Consider the following 11,588-nt stretch of genomic DNA (forward strand, 5'->3'; position numbering starts at 1 on the left):
TTTGTGTGGAACTGGCATTTTTTCTTCCCCTAAATATTTGATAACATTCACGATGAAGTGATGTGGACTGAAAGTTTTCTTTGTGGGAAGGTTTCAACTACAGCTGCAACTTCTAAAATAGATAAGGGGCTATTCCCCTTAACCATTGCTTCTTAAGTGAGCTTTTGTAGTTTGTATCTTTCATGAATTTGTCTATTTAATCTAAGTTTTCAGATTTATTCGCATAAAGAGTTCACAATATTCTCTTATCCTTTTAATATCTATAGAATCTATAGTGATGGCAGCTCTCTTATTTTTGATCTTGATAATTTTTATTTTCTTTCCCTTTTTCCTGATCTATCTGGCTAGAAGTTTATCAGTTTTATTTGTCTTTTTTTTTTTTTTTTTTTTTTTTTTTTTTGAGACGGAGCCACCGCGCCCGGCCTATTTGTCTTTTTAAACAACTAGCTTTTATTTTTATTGATTTTCTGTATTGTTTTTCTATTTTGTAGTTTATTGATTTTCATTCTCACTATTTTCTTTGATAATGATGATGATTATTATTATTGTTATTATTCGAGACAGGGTCTTGCTCTGTTGTCCAGGCTAGAGTGCAGTGGTGTGACCTTGGCTCACTGCAACCTCTGCCTTCTGGTTTCAACTGATTCTCATGCCTCAGCCTCCCGAGTAGCTGGGACTACAGGTGCACGCCACCACAACTGGCTAATTTTTGTATTTTTAGTAGAAATGGTGTTTCACCATGTTGGCCAGACTGGTCTAGAACTCCTGACTTCAAGTGATCTGCCCGCCTCAGCCTCCCAGTGTGCTGGGATTGCAGGCATGAGCCGCTGCACCCGGCCTCTTTGTTTATTTTAAATTTAATATCTCTTCTTATTCTAGTTTTGTAAAGGGAAAGTTGAACTCACTGATTTAATATCTGATTCTTTTCTTTTCTTCTTTTTTCTTTTGAGATAGGTTCTTGCTCTGTTACCCAAACTGGAGTACAGCTCACACTGTAGCCTCAACCTCTTGGGCGGAAGTAATCCTCCCATCTCAGCCTCCTGAGTAGCTGAGACTACAGGCACATGCCACCATGCCCAGCTAATTTTTAAAGCATTTTTTATAGAGACAAGGTCTCACTATGTTGGCCAGGCTGATTTCTAATTCCTGGGCTCGAGTGGTCTGCCTCGGCCTCCCAAAGTGTTGGGATTACAGGCATGAGCCACTGCAGCCAGCAGACCTTTATTATTTTCTAATATAGGCATTTAGTGCTATAAATTTCCCACTAAATGATATGTTAGCAGCCTCCCACAGATTTTGATATGTTGTATTTTCACTTTCATTCAGTTCAAAATATAAATGTCTTTTGACTTTTTTCTTTGATCCGTGGGTTATTTTGAAGTATGGTATTTAATTTCCCAACATTTGGGGGTTTTCCAGAGATCTTTTTGTTGCTGATTTTTAATTAACTCTATTTTGGTCAGATAACACACTTTTTATGACTTGAATCCTTCTGAATTTATTGAGATTTGTTTTATGACCCGGAATGTGGTCTATTTTGGTAAATGTTCTATGTACACTTGAGAAGAATGTGTATTCTGTGGTTGTTGGATGGAATATTCTGTAAATGTCAATCAGGTCAAGTTGATTGATAGTGTTATTCATCTTCTACATTCTTGTTGACTTTCTATATAGTTGTTCTATTCATTATTGATGATATTAAAATTTCTGACTATGATTGTGGATTTTTAAATTTCTCCCTGCAGTGCTATCATTTTTTACTTCATGTGTTTTGAAACTCTGTTATTAGGTACATAGGTGTTTAGAATTGTTATGTTCTTTTGATTAATTGTCCCCCTTTATTATAAAATGAACTTCTTTTTATCTTATAGTAGTTTTTGCTTTGAAGTATACCTTGTCTAATATTAATATAGCCACTCCAGCTATCTTTGAACTGCGTTAACATGCTATGTAATTTTCCATCTTTTTACTCTTAACCTATCGATGTCTTCATATTTAAAGTGTGTTTCTTGTAGACAGCATAAAGTCTGGTCCTGCCTTTTAAAAAAATGCAATCTGGTAATTCCTGTATTTTAATTGGGAGTATTTAGATCATTTACATTTAATGTGTTTATTAATGTAGTTACTTTTAAGTCTATCATCTTATTATTTGTGTTCTATTTCCCATCATTCTTTGTTTCCTTTTTCCTTTTGTTCTGACTTTTTTTGGATTTTCATTTTATTTTTTAAAATTGACAAATAATAATTGTATATATTCATGGAAAACATAGTGATGTTTCAGTACATATATATAGTGATCAGATCAGGGTAATTAGCATATTCATCATCTCAAACATTTTATTGTTTCTTTGTTTTGGGAACATTCAGTATCCTCCTGGATTAATTTTTTAATGATCCTATTTTATTTATTATTATTGTTTTTGAGACAGAGCCTTGCTCTGTTGCCCAGGCTGGCATGCAGTGTTGCAATCTCAGCTCACTACAACCTCCGGCTTCTGGGTTCAAGTGATTCTCATGCCTCAGCCTCCTGAGTAGCTGAGATTACAGGTATGCACCACCATGCCCAGCTAATTTTTTTGTATTTTTAGTAGAGATGGGATTTCACTATATTGGCCAGGCTGGTCTCCAACTCCTGGCCTCAAGTAATCTGCCTGCCTTCGCCTCCCAACGTGCTGGGATTACAGGTGTGAACCACCACGCCTGGCCTGTGATTCTATTTTATATGGTGCACTCTTAGTAAATTATTAGCTATAACTCTTTGTTTTGTTATTTTGATAGTTGTTTTAGGGTTTATAAGATACATGTTTATTTGTCGCAGTCTATCTTCAAGCAAGTACTATTATACCACTTCATGTACAGTATAAGCTTACAATAATGTACTTCTATTGACTCCTTCCTATTCTTTATACTTATTGTCATGTATCTTATTTTTGTTTATGTTTTAAAATCCAGAATATATTGTTAGTGTTTTTGTATGGTCAATTTTATATAAGGAGTTTCAACAATAAAAAAAAAAACTTAGGTATTTACTTACATAGTTACTATTTTTGGTATTCATCATTCCTTTATCTAGATCCAGATTTCCATCTGGTATTATTTTTTTCTGCCTGAAGGACTCACTTTAACATTTCTTATAGTGTGGATCTGCTGGTGATTAATTTCTTCAGCTTTTGTAAGTCTTTACTTCACTTTCATTTTTCAATATTTTAACTAAGTATAGTGAAAATATTTTATTGTCAATTACACTGAGAATGTTTTTCTTTCAGTAGTGTAATCATGTTTATCTGCTGTCTTCTTGATGGCCTTATTTCTGACAAGAAATCTGTGCCATCCTTATTTTGATTTCTGTCTACATGACATGCCTTTTCTTTTTTCTTTGGCTGCCTCTAAGATGTTCTTTTACTAACTGGTCTTTACAAATTTGATTATAATATGTAATTTTCTTCAGTTTTTTTTTTTTTTGGCATGGATGTGTGCTTGGATTCTTTGAGCTTCTTAGATCTATGGCAAGTTTAGAAAATTTTTAGTCATTGTTTCTTCAGATATTTTTTCTGTCCCCACCTCGTTCCTGTTATTTGGTGATTCAAATTGTATACGTAATAGGCTGTTTGCCTTGTCCCACAACTCACTGATGCTTTTTTAAAATTAATAGACTTTATTTTTTAGAGCAGTTTTAGATGTACAGAAAAATCATGCAAATAATTCCCATATGTCCATTCTCCCCTCTCCTTCCTATAGTTTTTTTAGTGTGATACATTAGTTACAATTGATGAACCAACACTGATGCATTATTGCTAACTCAAGTCCATAGTTTACATTAGGGTTCTCTCTTTGTGTTGTGCATTCTAGGTGTTTTGACAAATGATGATATCATATATCCACCATTACAGTATCATACAGAACTACTTCTCTGCCTTGAAAAACATCCCCTATGCTCCACCTGAATGTACCTGCTTCCCCTTTCCCTGGAGACCACTATCTTTTATTGCCTTTTCCAGAATGTCATATAGTTGGAATCACACAGTATGTAGCCTTTTTCAAACTGATTTCTTTCATTTAGCAATACCCATTTACACTTCCTTCAGGTCTTATTATGGCTTGATAGCTTATCTCTTTTTATCCATCAATAATATTCTATTGTATATATGTTTGTTTTTACCATTCACCTGTTGAAGGACATCCTGGTTGCTTCCAGTTTGGGACAATTATGAATAAAGCCATAATAAACATTCATATACAGGTTTTTATGTAGACATATGTTTTCAACCCAATTACTTAAATACCTAGGAACATGGTTGCTGGATTGTATGGTAAGAGTATGTTTAATTTTGTAAGAAACTACCAAATTGTCTTCTAGAATGGCTGCAACATTTTGTATTCCCACCGGCAGTAAATGAGAGTTCCTATTGCTTCGGATCCTTGTTAGCCTCTGGTATTGTCAGCAGATTTTTAGTCATTCTGCTAAATGGTATATAGTGCTATCCCATTGTTGGTTTGATTTGCAATTTCCTAAAGACATACGATGTTAAGCATATTTTCTATGTTTATTTCTAATTTATGTATCTTCTTTGATAAGGTGTCTGCTTAGATCTCTTGCCATTTTAAATTTGGCTTGTTTCTTACTATTGAGTTTTAAAAGATCTTCACATATTTTGGATACCAGTCTTTTATGTGTTTGGCAAATATTTTCTCCTACTGTGCAACTTGTCTTTGTATTCTCTTATCGAGGACTTTCTCAGATCAGAAGTTTGTAATTTTTAATGAAGTCCAATTTTTCAGGTATTTCTTTCATGGGTCAGGGTTTTGGTGTTGTATAATAAAAGTCATTGCCAAGCCCGGGGTTATTTAGATTTTCTCCTATGTCATCTTCTAGTAGTTTACATTTAGGTCTATGATTCATTTTGAGCAAATTTTTATGAAAGGTGTAAGGTCTGTGTCTAGAACCTTCTCTCCCTCCCTCTCTTCTTCCCTCCCTCCCTCCCTATTGTTTCTGCATGTGATGTTGCATGTCCACTTGTTTCGGCCCCATTTGTTGAGAAGACTACCGCTTGCTCCATTGCCTTTGCTACCCTTGAATTGCCTTTGCTCCTTTGTCAAAGATCAGTTGCCTACTTGTATGGGTCTGTTTCTGGTCTGTGTTCTGTTCCGCTGATCTGTTCCATCTATTCTTTTACTAATACTACACTGTCTTGATTACTGTACCTTTACAGTAAGTCTTTTAAGTCAGATATTATTGGTTCCCTGACTGTTTTTCTTTAATACTGTGTTGGCTATTCTGGGTTGTTCATCTTTCCATATAAATTTTAGAACCAGTTTATCAATATCCACAAAATAACTTGCTGAAATTTTGACTGGGATGGCATTGAATCTATAGATCAACTGACATCTTGGTGATATTGAGTCTTCCTCTCCATAAACATGAAGTATCTATTCATTTAGATTTATTTTCATTTCTTTAATCAGTTTTGTAGTTTTCCTCATATAGATCTTATACATATTTTATTAGATTTGTAACCAAGTATTTTTTAATGCTAATATAAATGGTATTGTGTCTGAAATTTCAAATTTCAGTGGTTTGTTGCTGGTATATATGAAAACAATTGACTTATGTTTAAATCTTTTGTCCTGGCAAGCTTGCTATAATTGATCATTGGTTCCAGTTTTCTTTTGTTAATTCTTTAGGATTTTTCTATATAAAAATCATGTCATCTGTGAACAAGGACAGTTTTCATTGATTTCTTTCTAATCTGTGTATATTTATCTCCTTTTCTTGTCTTAGGGCACCAGCTAGAACTTCCAGTACAATGTTGAATAGGAATGATGAGAGAGTACATCCTAATCTTAGGGGGAAGACATCCAGTTTCTCATAATGAGGTATGAGAGGAGCTGTAGGTTTTTTATAGATGTTCTGTATTAAATTGAGGAATTTCTCCTCTATTTCTAGTTTGCTGAATTTTTATCAAGATGGAGGTTGGATTTTGTCAAATGCTTTTTATCCATTTATTCATATGAGCATATGATTTTTTTCTTTAGCTTCTTGATGTGACAGATTATATTTATTGACTTTTGACCGTTTTTAAAAACTATTTGTACAGACACTGTGATGATTTTAATTGCATATGAAATTAACTTTGTTATCTTATCTTCAGGCTTCTTTATCACATCAAAGGTTTACTTGCAAAATTGAACCATTGTTCTTATTCAGTAAATCCATGTTACAAGATGAGCCAGGATTTAGATATGTAAATATATGTAACTTTTTAGCATCTTTCATTTCAAATTAGAACCACGTATTTAGAATTTACTGCTGTAGTCTCGTGATAATGGCTGACATGAGAAGACATTAAAAAAATCCTGAAGTTTTCCATACTTGCTGTTGATTTAGTTTTCTTATTTGGAACGAAAAGTAAATAATTCACAAATACTGCCACCTAAGCACCTGTTTCAAATGAAACATCATTCAGCTTGCAAAATAATGTCTTATAATTAAAGAAATAGCAGAAAACCTATGCTAGTTGCTTTTTTCTTCCTGGAGAAGTTGACAGGATAACTGCAATCCTAGGGACATCTCTGTGTTGAATCTGAGAGGTGGAACAAAAAGAAAAGTGGCCTTTTCCATTCCAAGCCATGGAGGTAATGTGTAGAGAAGAGACAACCACATTTAAAGAATACAGAAAGTAACTGGATAAAAGAAGCAGGACTGCCCACTTTAGGAGACAACATAGAGATACTTGCCAAGTCCCGAGTTCAGAATTTTTTTTGGGATGCATATCAAAGCACCTAAAGTTTGAGAAAAAATGTTCTTCCTGTGATAAGGAACCTGCACTGGGGTTAATTTAAAAAGATGTCAGAAGTCACAGAGAAGTGGTTCTCAAGCTTTTACGGAACACTGTCCTGTTTGAGAATCTGCTGATACTATGGACCTTCTTCTTTCTACAAAAATGTATAATTGTGCATAAAATTTCCAGTAGTTTGTAGTCCCCTACTTAAGACCTTTGCTTTAGTGTAGATTATTACTCCCCTCTGTAAGGTAGGGAGGAAAAATATTCCATTCCTTTCCTCTGGTCGATATCTTTTTTCTTCTCCTTGCACAGTCCAACAGACACACTCGGCCTCCCAGAGACCAGCTGCACCCACCCCCACCAAGAGACCAGTTTGCAGCAGTGGGATCATTCCACCATCTTTGCTGCCATTTGAATGTTGAACCAGCATTGCATACCTGGAATAAATTCTATTTATCCATGGCATGTAGTTTTTAAAAAATACATTGTTGAATTTGATTTGCTAATGTTTTGCTGAGGATTTTTGCATTTATGTTCATGAAAGATACTGATCTGAAGTCTTCCTTTCTGGTAATTTCTTTATCTGGTTTTGATATTAGGGTAATGCCGGACTCACAGAATAAGAAGTGTTCCCTCTGCTTCTATTTTCTGGAAGAGAGTATAGAGAATTAATATCATTTCTTCCTTGAGTGGTACAGTTTTACCAGTGAAATCAACTGGACCCGGTGTTTTCTGTTTTGGAAGTTTATTAATTCCGGTTCAATTTTGTTAAAGATACAGGTCTATTCAGATTGTTTCTCTTTGTGTGAGTTTTGGTAGATTGTGTCCTTCAAGTAATTGGTCAATTTCGATTAAGTTATTAAATTTTGGACATAGAGTTGTTGCTCTTTTTATTTTTTTCTTTTTTCCTCCTGTGTAATTATGGGTAATTTCTATGTCTTCAAGTTCACTAATCTTTTCTTCTGCGATGTTTCATCTGCTCTTAATCTTAGACAATATATTTTTCCTCTTAAACATTATAGATTCTGTCTCTAGAAGTTTGATTTGGGTATTTTGTATATCTTCCATATCTCTACCTAATGTTGAATATTTGGAGTATAATTTTCATAACTATTTTAATGTCTGTCTTTGATGATTTTTTTTTTTTTTTTGGAAATGGAGCCTTGTTCTATTGCCCAGGCTGGAGTGCAGTAGCACGATCTTGGCTCACTGCAACCTTTGCCTCACGGGTTCAAGCCATTCTCCTACCTCAGCCTCCTGAGTACCTGAGATTACAGGTGCCTGCCACGATGCCTAGCTTATATTTATATTTTTAGTAGAGATGGGGTTTCACCATGTTGACCAGGCTGGTCTCAAACTCTTGGCCTCATGTGATCCACCCGCCTTAGCCTCCCAAAGTGCTGGGATTATAGGTATAAGCCACTGCACCTAGCCTTTCTTTGCTAATTCTTACATCTATGTCAGTTCTTGGTCAGTTTGATTTATTAATTATTGTCCTCATTATAGTTTGTGTTTTTACCACCTCTATGCATGCTTGATAATCCCTGATGATTGAATGCCATATGTGAGTTTTACTTTGTCAGGTGTTTAATATATTTGTATTTTTATAAATATTTGCTCTGGAATGCAATTTACTTGGAAATAGTTTGATCTTTCTGGGGTCTTGCTTTTATTATTTGTTTGGAATGTTTAGAGCAATGCTTAGTCTAGGACTAACGATTCCACATGACTAAAGAAAGACCCTTGTGAGTGCTCCATCCAGTGCTCCATGAATTGTTCGATTTTACTGTCTATCTGGTGTCAGTAAGCACTGTTCTTAGCCCTGTGTGAGTGCCAGATAATATTGCTTTGAATCCTTTCAGATGTTTTTTTTTTTCTTCTCCCCACAGCCTCAGGTTTCTTTTCTATTTTGTTTGTTTTAGAGATGGGTTCTCACTGTGTTGCCCAGGCTATAGTGCAGTGGCTATTCACAGGCATGATCATTACACACTACAGTCTTGAACTCCTGGGCTCAAGCAATCCTCCCACCTCAGCCTCCCGAGTAGCTGGGACTGTAGGCATGTGCCCACCATGCCTGGCCTAGCCTCGGGTATTTTTATTGCATACATGAGTCGACCAGTACTCTGCCGTTTCCATGAGCGAGACCCACTGCAGATTTCTGGTGCTCTCTCTCTGGGCAGTTACCTTTTCTCTGCAATCTGCTTTAGAAACTCTGCTTTTGTCTCCCTTCCTGGAGTGGAAAATCTTAAGACAAAAAGGAGATTGTAGGTAGATATCAGGAAGAACCTAGTAGAAGAAATTTCTTACTCTTATAGGCATCTGTAGGCCAATGGAGATATTCAGCCCTGAAAAGTAAAAAGAAGCTTGCTTTCCAAATGATTCATCAGTTACTGTTTTCTTTCAGTGAATGGAAGATTTTAACACAAAGAAGAGTTTGTAGGCAGACATTGAGAAGAAGCTCTATCTCCTCAACTTAGGGAGTCTGCTGGGATCTGCCTCAGTTTGCCTGCCCTGGGTTATGGTTGCGAATCTCTGTTGATACAGTGATTGGTGAAAATTACAGGGTTCGTCTTATTTTGCATCTCTCAGAGATCACTGTCCTTTGTTGTTGTCTGATGTCCAGTGTCTTGAAAACTACTATTTCATTATTTTATATATATATAAAAAATGTGTATTTATATAAAAAATATTGTGTGTGTGTGTGTGTGTGTGTGTGTGTGTGTGTGTGTACTTGAGACAGGGTCTCGCTCCATTGCTAGGCTGGAGTGCAGTTGGCTCACTGCAACCTCTGCCTCTTGGGCTCAAGCAATTCTTCTGCCTCAGCTTCCCGAGTAGCTGGGATTACAGGCGCCTGCCACCATGCCGGGCTAATTTTTGTATTTTTAGTAAAGATAGGGTTTTGCCATGTTGGCCAGGCTGGTCTCCAACTCCTGGCCTCAAGTGATCCACCCGCCTTGGCCTCCCAAAGTGCTGGGATTACAAGTGTGAGCCACTGTTCCCTGGCCTATTTCATATATTTTTAATGGTTTCTTGGTTGTTTTCAATGGTAGGATAAATCAAGATTCTGTTACTTCATCTTGGCTAGAAGCAGATATTATTTAAGTTTTTATTGTGAGAATTTTCAGATACAGAGTCGTTAAAAGAATGGTGCAATGATTATTTGAATACTTAGCACCTGGATTCAGGAACCGTGTGCGTGTGTGTGTGTGCGCGTGCGCGCACACAGGCGCACATGTGCATGCTCGTGCCATGTTTATATATTTGCTGGACCATTTGAAACTAAATTGTCGAGGTATCAGGACATTTCACCACTAAATCACTAAATACATTGGCATGAAACTCCTAAAAACGACAGTCTCCTGCATAATCACACCACCAGTATCACACCTAAGAAGATGAAATCATTGCCTTTATCATCTGTATTAGTTATCTGCTGCTGGGTAACAAAATACTCCAAAACATAGCATTTAACGCCACAAATATTTTTATCTCACAGTGCCCGAGTGTTAGAAATCTGAAAGCAGCTTAGCTGGATGGTTCTGGCTCAGAGTCTCTCATGAAGTTGCAATAAAGCTTCCAGTTGAAGCAGACATCTCCAGACTTGTTCAGTGACTGATGTCTGGAAGCCTGAGGTTCTTTCTCCATTGCTCGATCCAGTCTGCCTGAGCATTGTCGCAGCAGGGCAGATGCCTTCACCCAAAGCAAAGGATCTTTGTGTGTGTGTGTGTGTGTGTGTGTGTGTGTGTGTGTGCATGAGAGCGAGAGAAAGAGAGAGCAAGTACCCAAGACGGAAGCTGTAGTCTTTTATAACTGTTCACAGCAGTGACTTACCATCACTTCTGCAGTATGGTATTAGACACATAGACCAATCCTAGTATAATGCAGGAAGGACTTTGTATGGGTGTGGGGGTGGGGATCACCATGGCCCGTCTTGGAGGCTGGCTACCTCACCATCTAATATCTGGTTCATCTTCAAATTTCTCCAAATGGCAAAAACAAACAAACAAACAAAAAAACAAAAACAAACAAACAAAAAAAACAGGATCCGTTGCATTTGTCTGTTGTATCTCTTTGGTCTTTCTAATCTATGACATTAGCTTTTTGAAAAGGCCAGTCTTCTAGAGCATCCCACAGTCTAGGCTTGCTGATTATTTCCTTGCTTGACTTGTTCCTCTATTCCCTGTATTTCCTGTGGATTGAAAGTTTAGTCTACAGGCCTTTCAAATTCAGGTTAAACATCCTGCCAGGAAGATATAGCCAAAGTTATGTACTTCACCCGGAGGCATATGTCAGGAGAGATTGCTATTGGTGATGCTGTTTGATCATTTGATTCCAACTGCTTCTTAAAGACTTTCAACCAGACTACCTGCTTTAAGCCCCATCTTCATGTCTCTTTCAGAGATACTTGGTGCCTTCAATTCCCGAGGGTTTCTGGAGACTTGCAGTGCTAATCGGCCAGCTTCTGAGCTTCCCCACCAGTAGCCTAGGTTTCTGCTTCCTCTGGTCTCTGCTAAAACAGTTATTATCCATCTAGTTTCATTAGTTTTGTTGCTCTCATCACCTCTTCTCACTGGGACACTCTGAATACCTCCTCTAGGCATCTGTTCAGCTATGACTACTGGTTCAAATATTTTAAAGAAAGCTGCCTTTGGTTATATATCTTTTCATAGTTCCTGTTTAGAGATCACTGTCCTTTGGTTTTGTCCCAAACCGAACAAAACCCACATGTTGACTCCCATTTGGATGAACTCCATGGGGTGGCCCTCATTCTTGGGTCAGGGTAGCATTTTCCAGATTCACTTACTA

At 36.8% G+C, this 11,588-nt stretch overlaps 1 long non-coding RNA gene across 1 annotated transcript in view; it reads left to right on the top strand.

The window, feature by feature from the left end:
• LOC126956408 (uncharacterized) overlaps positions 1-7,502 on the top strand; it is a 30,297-nt gene extending 22,795 nt beyond the window's left edge. The window contains exons 2-3 of the long non-coding RNA XR_007726318.1: positions 5,780-5,874; positions 7,095-7,502. This is a non-coding gene — a long non-coding RNA (uncharacterized LOC126956408). The remainder of the gene's footprint in view (positions 1-5,779; positions 5,875-7,094) is intronic.
• The last annotated feature ends 4,086 nt before the right edge of the window (positions 7,503-11,588 follow it).

This window comes from Macaca thibetana, chromosome 6 (genome assembly GCF_024542745.1).
Source record: "Macaca thibetana thibetana isolate TM-01 chromosome 6, ASM2454274v1, whole genome shotgun sequence".
NCBI classification, from domain to species: Eukaryota; Metazoa; Chordata; class Mammalia; order Primates; family Cercopithecidae; genus Macaca; species Macaca thibetana.